Below are 16,077 nucleotides of genomic sequence, written 5' to 3'. Positions count from 1 at the left end.
ATGGCTCAAAAGAAACAAACCAAGTGAAAGAGAGGGATGATGATACCGTAATGCACAATAATATATATTGGACTGATAGTCTTTCTACTTAGGAAGAGCTCAAAAAACACAGCCATGGTGGTTTAAGATTTAACTAACCATGATAATCTGTGGGACAGAGCACTCCTGCACTCCCATGCTCTGTGGTCTAGAGCCCAGAGTTTTCCCAGTCTGTCTCTTACCCAGTCACCTGGTCTTAATGGCATGCTTGCCAAGGCCCAGGATGTTCAGCCACGTGGGGGTCCTGTTCCCTGCACTTTTGAGCCAAACCCCCTTTTGCCTGGATTGCAACTCTCCCCAGAGCATCTCATGGAGTCAGCTCAGATCCCATGTCTTCCAAGAGGTCTTCTCTGAGCCACTTGTTACAATTAATCTTTTCTTTATCCATACAGTGTAGTTCATCCTACTACAGAAGTTAGAATAATTTGTCTCTTAAGAAAGTTATTGTGTATCTCCTCTCATGGTCTGCAAGCTTCGAAGACTGATACCCTATCCTTTTCAGCCTGGAATTCTCCACCACACCTAGCACAGTAGTTGGCATATAATAAGGTACTCAATATTTCTTGCACTCATTAATAAATCTGCCAATTATTATATTTTGCAAAAAGTTCATCTGGTAGTATTCTTTGGGCAAGGAAGAACTTAAAAAGGTATTCATTGCTTTTATAGCATCTAAGTTTCCCAGTTTGAAGACTCACAGGGTGAGAGAAGGGGTGTAACTAGGAAAGAAGGCTTCCTGCTGTGTCTCTAAGAGGACTCACGGTTGATCAACACAGTTCCTGTGACTTGCCCCTGGTCCAGCATCTGCAGGGCTTGTGGGCACAGAAACTTGATTCTTAGCACACTGAACCTGGTACTTACAACTAGAATGCCGATTTGTTAGTTATCAATGGAGTATAAAGCAAATAGTTACTGTGAAATATGGTTGCTGAGGGCACCAGGCATTCTGGCCACCACATGCTCTCCCAGTAGGCACATCCTGGGGAAGCCATTTTATGTAGAAGGCTGCTCCATGAACAGGGGAGTGAGTTATAAGGTTGTAAGGTTGCTGGCATCTAGCCGTCCACCGTTCACACCATGGTGACATATATGCCACCAGAAGCAGACAGCTGATGTCTGTGGACCAGGTTACCCTGGTTTCTGGGTAGTGTTTGGATCCATTATGAGTTGACAGAATGGAAAATCATATTCCCAAATGCAGCCTCCAACTAATAACAGGATCATTTCTTTATGAACTTTTAAGATGGACAAAAATTTTTAAACCTGATTTTTATTAGAGGCAGATATATTTCAGTTATGTAAGCTCTTTTCTTTGCCAAAGGCAACTAGAGTCCTAAAAAGGAAAGATTAAAATTAATGGAATATGAAAGATAGAAAAAAAGTTGTCTTTATTAGTACCAAACATAAGAGGTAATTGACTTATTTATCTTGTGGTTTAAGAATTGATTTTTCCCTTGGTCCTAGGAGGGACACACAATTCATAACTTTCCCAGTCTTTCCTTAAACCTTTACTGTAGGGGAAAATTAAGCTTTCAAAGACACCAGCCTCCAGAATAAGCAAGGATTTTCCCTTGGCAGGATTCACTCTCCTCCCTGAAGCCTTATCACTAGAACTCCAGATAAGCCTTCCCAGATGTTGCACAGCATCAAAGAGGTCGTGTTCAGAGATTTCCACATGGACTGTGCCCTGAGTCTTTCCGGCTACATCCTCTCTTGCCAGCCTGCTACTTTCATTTCTCCATATGGTAGAACTTAGGAAAATCGACCTAGAGCCAGTGTTCATTAAGTGTTATTAAGTGATTGGATAAAAGTGTGCCTTTAACTCTTGTATCTCCTTTTTTTCTGTCATTTTCCTCCTCTCCAGGGACCCTCTTCTGTACAGTCCCAGGTCTTGCCCCCTTGGCCCTCACAGTGCACCACACATTTTTATGGGGTGGGGCTTTTAACACGTGCTGGCTCTGGAGGTTACTGACTTGATAGCCTATAACTAGCATGTATTGGGGAAACTTTCACTGACTAAAGATTTACCCTGCAGCTATTTTGGGGGGGAAGAAATTGGGGAACCCCTAGAGATGTCTCTGCCTACTCAGAGAAATGAGTCTCTGAAGGTGTGGATTTCAGGTACTCTGAGCCATAGTTTTGAACATGGGTATATGAATGTTTTTGTTTTTTTTGTTTGCCCAGCATCCAGGGCCAGGAGGAGGGTGAGGTGAGTGAGGGGCACACAGTTTGAGGAGAAGCTCACTGTCAAAACCAAACTTTCATGAATCAGAAAATGCGTGCCTCTTTAAATTTTGCCCTGTTGGTGCTTCACTGACCTCCTCTAGTCCTAGCCTTGCAGGATCCATTCCCTTTCTGCTAATCATAGTGCTATTTTTCTTTGAGAAACACCCTTGCACGATCCTTGTGGTCCAGGTGGAAGTGGCAGCACTGCTGGGGTTTCAGGAATAGACCCATGACTTAGGCCTGGCCAATCAAAGCACACAACTTTGTCCACAGTGATTGGCTCAGTGATGACATGTGGCCTAAGCTGGGCCAATAGCAATCTTTCCAGGAACAACACACACTCTTTCCAGAGGGCTGTTGAGCTGCTGGAATGTGGCTGTGAGGAGAAAGTGAACCTGAGAAAGAAGCCACTTCAAGGGAAAGGAGAGCAAAGAGATGGGAAGAGACAGATTTCTGAAACTGTTGGAACTCCATACCTGAAGAGAGCTCTATACCCCGGGCTTTTAAGTTATGAGAGTCCATGTTTGTATGGTCTGTTTTTTGTATAGTCCTGCCTGATAAAATGGGATTGGGTAGGATGAGAAGGGCACCTGATCAGTCTTGGTTCTCCAATCATACTGCCTACTTAAGGTACCTTCATCACACAAAGGGATGACATTTGTTGTTCGGAAAAAGAACACAAGAAACAAAAAATCCCTGAGTTTTCTTGTAGCATATCTGTGACGTAGGTAAATAATCAACCTCTGTGGCTGAAGCTTCTCAGCTACTTCCTGGTAGACTTGAAATTTAATTTCTTGTCCCAGCAAACTTCTTTTTCTACTTCTTTCCTGCTTTGCCTGGAGGTGGGCTAATTGAGCCACTCACCTCATATGCCCCTGAACTGTAAAACTGTAAGGGGTACAGTAAAGAAACACAGGCCATGGACCTGGCTTTAACCTATTTTTAGGATTCCTGCCAACACACAGCAGGAAGCAAAACCAAACAACATTTTGCCACCCACCTGTACCCAAAAAAAGTCCTGATGGGAAAATATGCCAGACACTGACAGTAGTGGAGACTAGGCTAGGAGATGATGTCAGGAATGACAATAAAGAATTTAAAAATAAAACATGCCCTAAAGAAACTCTCACTAGAAATTCAAGAGAAGGTAAAAGTGGAAGAGTTGAGTGTGTGAGATAAGTAAATAGTTATATTTTTAAAAATCCCTGACTACAGGTGAGGGGAGCTACTTCTGGGAATTGGAAATGGGCAAGAAGTCCCCATCCTCTTTATCTAGTTCTCTGATTCTCCAGGTCACAAAGTCTGTGCTAATGTTGGAGATTCCCGGGCCACTGGCAGGGTTATGAACTGATCATCCCCATTCGAAATCTGGATGTGACCCAAGCCTCACCTGCTGACCCCAGAGGAGGTCACTTAGCTATGATGTTATCAAAGAATAAGATGTTCAAAATAGCTTGAAGAGATGGAGAAACTTTTAAGTTGAGTTAATGTTTTGATAAACACCACTGTTATTAACAGGGATACTCTATTGGTAATCCTGGAAGTGAAGATAAACCATCTCAGCTTCACCCCAGCCTCCTGGTAGACCCGCTGACTTATCAGGCTGCCGAAAGAGCTACGATTCAACAGTGGATCACTGTTAGTGCTGCAGGTGTTATTGGTAAAGGCAATTCCAGCCCAGCCAATCTACGCTTGGTGCCAGTAAAGGAAGGTTAGTTGGATTTTCAATTGCTAAAGAGGAGAAAAAAGTTAGAGTGCGTGTAGCTTCATGCACTGTCCTGTTCACCTTCAAACAGAATTAGCAATGGGCAGATCATAGGAGGAAAAGAAAAGGACAAGAAGAATGAAAATATTAGGCATATGTTTATTTCTGCATAATTTTGACTGTTTGTAAAGGTTAATTGCTTCTAAGAGTTATTTTTCTTGGGATAACTAAAATTTTATCATGCTGGTAGGGAAATACCAAATCTAGGTGATTTATTTTATATTCACAGATTATTTGCTAAACCATTGATTTAACTACTATAGATTATTTTGGGTTATATAAAACAACTTCATTTTAAAGAATTAGTTAAAATATTTGACAAAATGATGCACAGGGGCAAAATTCAAGATGTGAAAGGTGTACTTGAAAAAGCATCTTTCCCCAGACAATGAGTTTTCCTGCGTGGAGGCAACCATGTTGATGATTTGTGGGCTCCTTTCACAGACAGACTGTGCATATAAAAGCACACATACTTATTCTTAAAAAATACAAGTGGCAGCCTACTAGTCACACTCTTCTACATCCTGCTTTTTTCACTTACTGTAACTCAGAGATCATTCAGAAAAGAGCAGTCAAGTCACTTCTATTTGAAATTACACACATACAGGCCCAGCTCCCTTCCCTTGCTGCTCCTTTCTTTGTGTTGTTTCTATAGCACTCATTACTTTGTAACACACTGTACTTGAATTACTCATTATGCTTATTGTTTGCCTTTCCCCTGGAATGCACGTGCAGTGAGCACAAAGAATTCTTGTGTAATTTGTGCTTTGCTGTATATGTAATACCTAGAAGGTGACTAGTGCATAATAGGGTCTCAATAAAGGCATAATGGACTGGTCTAGATTTTTGTTTGGTTTTTTTTCTTTTTGCGGTATGCGGGCCTCTCGCTGTTGTGGCCTCTCCCGTTGCGGAGCACAGGCTCCGGACGCGCAGGCTCAGCGGCCATGGCTCACGGGCCCAGCCGCTCCGTGGCATGTGGGATCTTCCCGGACCGGGGCACGAACCCGTGTGCCCTGCATCGGCAGGCGGACTCTCAACCACTGCACCACCAGGGAAGCCCTGTTTTTTCAAATATTGTTTGAACTATTTCAACAAATATTGATGAATGAATGAGTGAATAGTTTAAAGGGAAAATGATGGACTGATAGAAACCTGTAAAAGAGGGATGTAGAAATTTAAGATCTTTGAAATCATTCATGTCAAAAACATTGGTGAGATTAAACCTGTGCTTCAGCAGCTAAAGTGAAATACCCAAGTAACTGCCTCTGCCGATTGCCAAACATTTTTGTGCTAAAGTTGTTCAGAAAAGGCCAGATGCCTCCGGCTGGTTTATCTCTTGCTATTCCCAGGGTTCTGCTTTTTTTCAGACTTTTTTTCATCTATAATCTTTTCATTTAATTACTTCTTTCCCAACTCCATATCTCCTATGTCTGCGATAGCATTTTGTGAAAATATAATAGAGTTCTTAGACCTTTTTTTGGTAAGTGTCTCTGTAGTGAGATATTGCTTGCTAAGTCCCAGGAGTTACAGTTGTCAATAGGCTGTGGAATGATGTCCAGGATTCATTATATGACAAGGAATGGAGACCACCCACCTCTTCACATTTGGGAAATGCACAGCAGCCACTGAAAGAGTTTTGATTTCTCAGAAATGTCATCTGTGTTTTTATGTAATAATTGCAGGAAAAAGAGATGTGGACATTTGCTTTCAATTGGCCTAAGTAAAAAATATTTTTATCATTGAAAAAAGGAAGTGGAGAAAAACAAAGTAAATGGCTTACTCTCCTAGTCTCCTTTAGATATCTAATTTGGTTGGACTAGTGGCCATTTGGGAATATTCTTAATTTCTGTTTTCTTACATTTTATAAAGCAGTGATAGATGTTGTACATGAAAAAGGCCACAAGAGAAAGAATCTTTAGAGGCAGTGGGGAGGTAGGTTATAATTTTTTACGTCATTCAAATGTGAATTATATAAAACCCTAGATCAGAACTATTTCAACATTGAACTTAAACCCAGTGCCATTCATAACTTGATAGCTATCCCCCAAGAAGATCATTTATAAGCAAGAGAAGTACTTTAGTTGAACACTAGAAATTTAAATAGAGAAGTTTGTAAAATCTCATCAAAATCCACTTGCTAGAAATAAAAGCTTATTAATTATTATTATTATTACTATTGTTAGTATCATCCGTTGATCCTGGTGCCCACTCTTCCTCTTTAAAGAATAAAGCATCATTTGACCAGAGGGAGGGAAACCAAGTAAAGGACACCTGAGAAAACCAAACTAATTCAGTCAAGTTCATGGACTTCAATTATAGGCGTGCTTTTAAGACCTTCACTCAAGAATGTTTTAGTTAATTCTGAGAAGTCCAGTTTTCAGGCTACTATGCCTGAAAGGAACAAAGGAAGAGACAGGAAAACCTAAAAAAAAAAAAAAAAAACCTCTAAAAAACAGACTCAAGGACTCCAAATACAAGTGTCAGGAATAATTTATTGCAGGGGCAAAACAATTGGGAAATACTGAGGGAATTATAATATACGTCATAATTAATCTTATGTTGATAACGTATTATGACCAGAAAAAATATGTTTGGCCTACTCCAATAATACAAGGAATTGTGTAAAAACCATCTTAACGGCATTTCTATCCAAAATGTATGTAATAAAAAATTTAAGGTCAGTTTTTGATATTGATCCACCCTCCTACCTTAGATACCACTTATGTAGTCACTACTTCCACCTTTTCATTACTAACAACTGCCACACTTTCACTTCAGACATCTCATTTTCTGATCATTACCTCTTGTCCATCCAGTTCACTTACCCTGTTTATCCCACTCTTGCAAGTTTCTAGCTTCATCAGTACCTCCAGTCCTCTGCCCTCATCACTTATTTTTTTATATTCATCAGTTGTTGTTGCTTCCCCTATCTTTTCACTTAACCTTCTTACCCAGCTGAGATTTCATGTACTACTGTGATCATTTTCTTGCAAAAGCGTCCTGATTCCCTTGGCCATCTCTTTGTCCACTTTCCTTGCCTGGCAAACATCAGCCCTGGTTTCACCCAACTAACTGCCCACTATGCACCTCCAAGCAGCTAAACGTTGCTGGAGAAAATCCAACAGTTTCTGCCGGCTAGAGTCATTTCATAACCATGACCATACGTGGCAAGGGCACACTAACTTAAGTGCCATCCTACTATACCTGCCAAACATATTCAGTTTCTAACTCTCTGAAATGACACCTTAAACCTCTATGTCCCTTCCTGCCCCTGTCACTCACATGTTATGATCTCACTCTAATTCTAAGAGTCCATCATATTCATACTTGACTCTGCCACATCTCTTTGCCCCTCTCTAAGGTCATTCCCTCCAGATATACTCTGGATCCCACTTCATGCTACCTTGATGAAGACTTCACTCCTCTAACTATCCTCTTCTTTCTCCCAGTCATCAGTTTATCTCTCTCCACTGGCTCATATCTGACACCATTCAGGTAATGACTTAATACACCAACCTTGAGCATTTGTTCTTTTCTCAGGATGTTTGCTTGTTGTAGTTTCTATCACTTCTGCTTGGAAACGTCTTTTCTCAGATCTACAAATGACGGCCTCATTATTCTGGTCTCAGCTCAGCTTCTTAACCTTTGAGGATGTTCTTAGCTCAAAGTAGCTCTCCCATCCACCACCTTTCAGGCAGGCAGAGTATGTCACATTACACAATTTTATTTTCTTCATGGTACATATTATTTCATTTTTTAATCACTGTGTTTATGTATTTCTTTTCCCACTGGGGTGTAAGCTTATTGAGGGCAGGGACTGCCTCTTCTTCATTACCGTCTTACTGTGTTACTGGAGAACAGTGCCTGGCACAGCATAGATGCGAGATAAATACCGACTGATGGATTGACTGACAAACAAGACATTGTTCCCCGGCAACGCTCACTAAAAGATGTATTACTGTATTTATTCCTTCCAACAAACCTATTTCTGGAAGGCTAGTGAATAATAAGAAGAATAGAAACACCACTACTAGTAAAAATGCTTATCTAGCACTCTCTACGTGCCAGATACTCTTCTGGATGCTTTCCAAATATTAACTTATTTAAATCTTGCAACACCCCTCTGAAACAGGTGCAACTATTACCCCCATTTTACAAATGGGGAAACTGAGGTACCGAGAGCACCAGCACAATTAAGGGCTGTCCAAACTCAGGTTTTATTGTCGCTTCAGTGGGAAAAATATTCAGCAGTGTTTATCTAATATGAATCCCTTCAGATAATCACATCTGTAGGTGGTCATTTCCATAAGAAGGAACTGCCATTTAGTATAAAGTATTAGGAAATCTTGTAGCTACGACTGATCACTGATTATACACTAGGAACAGACTATGTATTATGGGAGATACCAAAGAAGAATAAAACAAGGTCCTTTCTAGAAAGACTGGGCTAATCTATTTAGTAAGTCTAAGGACTGTACATCTACAAAGAACTGTATAATATCATTAAACAAAATGAACAAATTGATAAAATACACCTTTGCATGCATACTTCTAATTTTTAGATGATAACATGCTTTCTATTTTGAAGACATGGAAAATATTTATTAAGTTAGATATGTGGATAAAGGCCACATCACCATACCTTGGCACCAACTTCCCAAATCTTAGGATATATAAAGAGTGTTGGATCTAAAAGAACTTTCATATTTCACATCAGACAGTCTCCCCTCTTTGAACACTATGACTGCCAGTATTAGTTGGTTTACCTAGTTCAGATACTACTTTTCTTTGTACTACATTGAGTCTTTTTTCCCACTAATTTCAGACTTTGTGTAAACATAAAAACTTTAGGTGAGTAAAGTTGGCTACGTACCACTAGATGAACTATGAACTTTAAAAAAAAAAAAAACTCACAAAGAGGTAATTTAAGGACCAACATAGACAGCATATCTTAAACAATCCAGTCATAGCTCCTGCTTGGGTTGGGTGATAGCCTATTTCACTGAAGAACTGAGAATATCCTTAGGCAACAGTGACTAAGGGGCCATGTCTCTTCATCCTGTTTTTATATCCTACACTGGCCCACACCCTCCAGGGCCAGCCTGGGTACAGCTCGTTTCAGAGATGATTGCCGGGAGTTCCTGGTTTGTGTCTATAATTTCTCAAAGTTAAGTCCCTAAAATATCTTAATGTTCTGTCTAAACTACACAGTCTGCACTAACTGTATTTCAATTCTGTAGACCCATATTCCCCCTGTGTTTACTGCACACATCTGCAATCCTATGAATTTATGATGTGCAGTTTTTAAAAAAAATATAGAAGTATCCACTAATACTTGCTGTAAGGAAAAAAATGCTTTATGTTTTGTATTGCCTCTGATCATCTTTTATCAAAAGCCTCTGTATCAGGCTTCCCTGGTGGCGCAGTGGTTGAGAATCTGCCTGCCAATGCAGGGGACACGGGTTCGAGCCCTGGTCTGGGAAGATCCCACATGCCGCCGAGCGGCTGGGCCCCTGAGTCACAGCTACTGAGCCTGCGCGTCTGGAGCCTGTGCTCCGCAACAAGAGAGGCCGCAACAGTGAGAGGCCCACACACCGCGATGAAGAGTGGCCCCCGCTCGCCGCAACTAGAGAAAGCCCTCACACAGAAATGAAGACCCAACGCAGCCAAAATAAATAAATAAATAAATAAATTTATATTTAAAAAAAAAGCCTCTGTACCTAGAATGTGTGGAATTTTAGGCTGCTTCAGTGTAGTAGATTGAATTGTTCCCCCCACCCCAAGAGATATATCCCAGTCCTCACACCCAGTATCTGTGAATGTGACCTTATTTGGAAATAGGGTCTTTGTGGTTGTAGTTAGTTAAGGATCTTGAGAGGAGATCAATCTGGATTTAGGGTGGGCTCTAAATCTAATAACTGGTGTCCTTATAGGAGAAAGGAGAGATTAGAGACACAAAGACACAGAGAGGAGAAAGGCAGGTGAAGACAGAAGTAGATAGTAGTTATGCGGTCCCAAGCCAAGGAAGGCCAAAGGTTGCTGGCAGCCACAGAACGTGAGAGGGACACGGAACAGATTCTCCCTCAGAGCCTCCAGAGGGAGCGAACCCTGCCAACACCTTGATTTTCTTCTTCTGGCCTCTGGAAGTGTGAAGGAATACATTTCTGTTGTTTTAAGCCCCCAGTTTTGTGGTAATCTGTTCTGGCAGCTCTAGGAAACTAATACATTTGGTTTTAGGTGGGCAAATAATAAACTCAGGATTGGGTAATGCCATGAAGATCCCTGCCTATTACTGATTATTGCTTCCCTTAGGGTTCTTTTCTGTTTCATATATCATCAAATGCCCACTTTGGCTCTAGTACCTGGGTTAGGAGCTGTTTCTCCCAACCTTTACAGTAAAGACAACCCAATACTAGCAACAATCAACCTACCAACTAAACAAAAAAAAGCTGTACTTCTGTGGTTTTGCTTTTTAAGTATTTCATGTGTGTTTCACATATGCTCTTATTAGAAAATTCCAGTGATTATATTTTATTAATATTTTAATGAACAATGCCTAACTTAGAATTTTGGTGAATTAAGTCTTTCTTCTGGTAGAATTTTAATCTAAATATTGCAGAGAGAAAGGTACTTTAGCAACGTGATCTTAGATACTTACGACTGTCATTTGCACATTATGGATTTTCAGGATACTTCTTCAGGGCCCTTCTGGGAGCCAGGTTAGTGGTAAAGTGGATTTCTTGGACCTTGCTTCTCAGAGTGTATCAGAGATTCTCCACATCCATGTATGTACTTTAATCTTTCCCATGCATGCTGGCAGCCTTCACAGTTCTATGTCTGCCCTCTCTGATCACTCAGTGAAGTCTTAGTAGTCGTAGGATTTAAAAACTTAATTTAGTTAATAATCACAGTTGGTGAACACCAATTGTATTTGTACTATTTTTGTTTTTTAATTTAATTTAATTTATTTTTGTATACAGCAGGTTCTTATTAGTCATCAATTTTATACACATCAGTGTATACATGTCAATCCCAATCGCCCAATTCATCACACCACCACCCCCACCCCACTGCTGCTTTCCCTGCTTGGTGTCCATACGTTTGTTCTCTACATCTGTGTCTCAACTTCTGCCCTGCAAACCGGTTCATCTGTACCATTTTTCTAGGTTCCACATATATACGTTAATATACGATATTTGTTTTTCTCTTTCTGACTTACTTCACTCTGTATGACAGTCTCTAGATCCATCCACGTCTCTACAAATAACCCAATTTCATTCCTTTTTATGGCTGAGTAATAGTCCATTGTAAATATGTACCACATCTTCTTTATCCATTCGTCTGTCCATGGGCATTTAGGTTGCTTCCATGACCTGGCTGTTGTAAATAGTGCTGCAATGAACACTGGGGTGCATGTGTCTTTTTGAATTATGGTTTTCTCAGGGTATATGCCCAGTAGTGGGATTGCTGGGTCATATGGTAATTCTGTTTTTAGTTTTTTAAGGAACCTCCATGCTGTTCTCCATAGTGGCTGTATCCATTTACATTCCCACCAACAGTGCAAGAGGGTTCCCTTTTCTCCACACCCTCTCCAGCATTTGTTGTTTGTAGATTTCTGATGATGCCCATTCTAACTTGTGTGAGGTGATACCTCATTGTAGTTTTGATTTGCATCTCTCTAATAATTAGTGATGTTGAGCAGCTTTTCATGTGCTTCTTGGCCATCTGTATGTCTTCTTTGGAGAAATGTCTATTTAGGTCTTCTGCCCATTTTTGGATTAGGTTGTTTGTTTTTTTAATATTGAGCTGCATGAGCTGTTTATATATTTTGGAGATTAATCCTTTGTCCATTGTATTTGTACTATTTGTGAAAGGGACAACCAGGGGTTCTTAACCCGGATTCTATAATTTTAGGTTCATAGCAAACCTGCTTTATTTATAGTAAGCTCAAACTGAGACTTAGAATTTCTTTCAATTATGAATTTAGGTTCCAAACCATGGAGCCAAGGAATGCTACATTGTGTTACTATATACCTGTGATTCTGTCACAGTAGAAATGATTAATATTTTTGCATTTCCTTACACATTATAGTATTTCTGAAATGTTGTTCATGCTAATTACTATATTGGAATTATAGTAGTTATTAGCTCCACAACAATGCTGTTATTTAATATATTAATAAAGAAGTTGTATATTACCATATCACAACATTTTCTTTTAATATTTTGATAGTTATGTTTCAATTGCTTTTCAATTATAATTCGATTTCTGTTGCTTTTGTAAACCTGTTTCATTTTAAGCATTTACAAATTTTCTTCTGGGAGGAGTTCATAGGCTTCACCAGACTGTAAAAGAGACATCAATGGCACAGAAAATTTTAAGAACCCCTGCATTAGCTCTTAGAAAGAAAGACAACTGAGGTCTGAGGTCACTAAATCATTTGCTTCCTCAGAAAACTGGGTTATTTAGCATATTTCCTTTGAGGGCATAGACATATAGCAGTAAGTAGTATTCCAATTTTCCAAAAATGATCCAAGCACTTGTTCTCCTTAATTACTTTACATTTTATTTACATTTTGTGTAACAATGTGTTTGTTTTTTGCTTGCTATAATATTTGGGCAAGTTTGATTAGGTTTTCTTCCCCGGGGGGAGTAGGTAATCATCATCAGTTGTTGCCAGTGCTCAGTTTTGATCTGGAACATGTGAGAATCTTTACCCTGACTTACTCATAGACCTTATTTGAGAGAAAGGTTGTGTGAAAACAGGAGTGATGGAATTTCCTTTATGAGGATGAAAATGCTCTCTGTTTATATTACTTTGCCTTTTTTTTTCTCTTACAAAGCCAATATTTATTTTATTTTCTTATGTACAAAAAGTAAACTCCAAATGAACATAAAACGCGATAAACTCCTTTCGGCTAAACTGACTTTAATTGCCCATTATCTTATTGTCACAATTAATCATATAAACACTATATAGACTATCACCACAATGTCACATTTGTTATACAGAAGGAATGAGATATTTGGCTAGTTAAGAATGTTAAATAGAGAGAAACAGATCATAAAGCAACTGGGAGAGTAGGTGGTGGTCAAAGGATTCTGAGATCATCACTCTATTAAAAGAAGTAATCTAGGAACTTCCCTTGTTCTGCTGATGATATAGCTTCGGGGTGTATAGGTATGGCTGAATGACCTTGGATATGACGTGTAATTACATTCCTCTTCTCTGATGTTCAAGACAAGCCAGCTTATTGTTGTTTTTGGTTCTCCTTAGGGTGAAGGACTACAGAATGCTCTCTCTTTTCTGAACCAATTAAAAAAAAAATCAGCAACAAAAATACCTATGCATATATTCACACATACATTTTTTTTTTCTCATCTTTATTGGAGTATAATTGCTTTACAATGTTGTGTTAGTTACAGCAAAGTGAATCAGCTATATGTATACATATATCCCCATATCCCATTTGAGTAGCAGATTCATTAATGCATCTGATAGACATTTATTTGTTGAGTGCCAATTATCTGCTCAGCCTCTGCTATGGACTGTGATGTCAGTGCTGGCATCATCCCTCTTGGTAGACCTCTCCTGCGATGTTACAGAGAGAATGCAAGACATCATGCTCACTTAGCTATATTTCTCTCTAAATCACATTTTCTTCAGGAACATATTGGTGTTTTTCTTTCCCTTCCAGGATTTTTTTTTTTAAATTTTGATTTTTCTAGTTTTACTGAGATGTAATTGACACACATCACTGTATAAGTTTAAGGTGTACATCATAACGATTTGAATTACATACATCATGAAATGATGGCCACAAATAGGTTTAGAGAAAACCCATCATCTCATATAGATACAACATTAAAAAATAGAAAAAAAGTTTTTTCCTTGTGATAAGAGCTCTTAAGATTTAGTCTCTTCACAGCTTTCTCTTTTCAACTTTCAGTGTTAATTATCTTTATCATATTGTACATTACATTCCTATTACATATTTACCTTATAACTGGAAACTGTACCTTTTAACTACCTTCATCTAATTCCCCTCCCTGCACCCCCGCCTCTGGTAACCACAAATCTGATCTCTTTTTCTATGAGTTTGTTTGTGTGTTTGTTTTTGAAGTATAATTAACCTACAGCACTGTAACTGACCTGGTACACAACATAGGGATTCGATATTCCTATACATTTCAAAATGATCACCATGGTAAGTCTAGTTACCATCTGTCATTATACAAAGATATGACCTAATTATTGACTATATTATCCACACTGTGCACTTCATACCTGTGACATTTATTTTGTAACTGAAGGTGTGTACCTCTTAATCTCCCTCACCTATTTCTCTCCTCCCCTCAACTCCCTACTCTCTGGCCACCACCTATTTATTCTCTGCATCTATGACTCTGCTTCTGTTTAGTTATGGTTGCTCATTCGTTTTGTTTTGTAGATTCCATATATAAGTGAAGTCGTATTTGTCTATCCCTGTCTGACTTATTTCACTTAGCATAATACCCTCTAGGTCTATCCATGGTATTGCAAATGGCAAGATTTAATTCTTTTTTATGGCTGAGTAATATACTATTGTATATATATACCACATCTTCTTATCCATTCATCTATTGATGGACATTTAGGTTGCTTAGGTCTTAGCTGCTGTAGATAATGCTGCAGTGAACTTAGGGGTGCATATATCCTTTCAAATTAATGTTTTTGTTTTTCTCGGGTGAATACCCAGAAGTGGAATTGCTGGATCATATGGTAGTTGTATTTTTAATTCTTTGATGCATCTGCACACTGTTTTCCATAGTGGTTGCACCCATTTACATTCCCATCAATGGTGCACAAGGGTTCCCTTTTCTCCACATCCTCACCAACTCTTGTTATTTGTTGTCTTTTTGATAATAGCCATCCTGGCAGGTGTGAGGTGATATCTAATTGTGGCTTTGATTTACATTTCTGTGGTGATTAGTGATGTTGAACATCTTTCTGTGTGCCTGTTGGCCATCTGTATGTCTTCTTTGAAAAAATGACTATTCAGGTCCTCTTCTCACTTTTATTTTATTTTATTTTTTTTGATGTTGAGTGGTATGAGTTCTTTGTATATTTTGGATATTAATCCCTTGTTGGATATATCATTTGCAAATACCTTCTCCCATTCAGTGAGCAACCTTTTCGTTTTGCCGATAGTTTCCTTCACTCTGCGGAAGCTTTTTAGTTTGATGTAGTCCCATTTGTTTGTTTTTGCTTTTGTTTCCCTGGCCTGAGGAGACATATCCAAAAAAATATTGTCAAGACTGATGTCAAAGAGCATACGGCCTACGTTTTCTTCTAGAAGTTTAATGTTTCAGGTTTTACATTTAAGTCTTTAATCCATTTTGAGTTTATTTTTGTATATGGTGTGAGAAAGTGGTTTTAAGTAAGATGAAAAGACTAAGGGCTAAGAATACAGCTATGTCTCCCAGGCCTGAGATGGGGATGGCAAAACCACTGGGTACTCTCTTTGTGTCTGTCCCTTGCTTCTCTTTGTGCTTCTCCTTCATCCTTCTCTCTGCCAACTCTTCTCCCACATTTGTTCTCAGGGAGGAATGAGGCCCCTCAGAGCTTCTAAGTTTGCATCCTTTATTTCCTGGCACGTGGAGAGAAAAACTCTCCTTATCTTGGTGTCAATTTCCAAAGTCTTCCTTTAGAGAATCTGATTTTCTGGCTTGGTTCTAGGTATACTTGAGGCCAATTAAATGGGCCTGAGTGGGGATGTTATATGGTACAACATGGCTGGGTACACCTATGAGGGTAATGAGGAGGACAATTCTCAGAGAAAAGAGAGGTGGGTAATAATTCATGGGCTGAGAGGAGGTTCCAAAGTGGGTTCAGTCAGAGCTGGGACTCCATTGTGGGATAACAGGAAAAAGCTGGCTTGTCCACTTACTAGGCATGTGGCCTGGGCAAGTCACTAACCTTGACTAGTATTTCACAGGGTTACTGGGGAATCAAATGAAACAATAATCTTAAAAAATGCTGTGTAAATAGTAAAGAACTATGCAA

The sequence above is a fragment of the Delphinus delphis genome, chromosome 9 (assembly GCF_949987515.2).
Source record: "Delphinus delphis chromosome 9, mDelDel1.2, whole genome shotgun sequence".
Classification (NCBI taxonomy): domain Eukaryota; kingdom Metazoa; phylum Chordata; class Mammalia; order Artiodactyla; family Delphinidae; genus Delphinus; species Delphinus delphis.
This window is presented reverse-complemented; position numbering follows the sequence as displayed.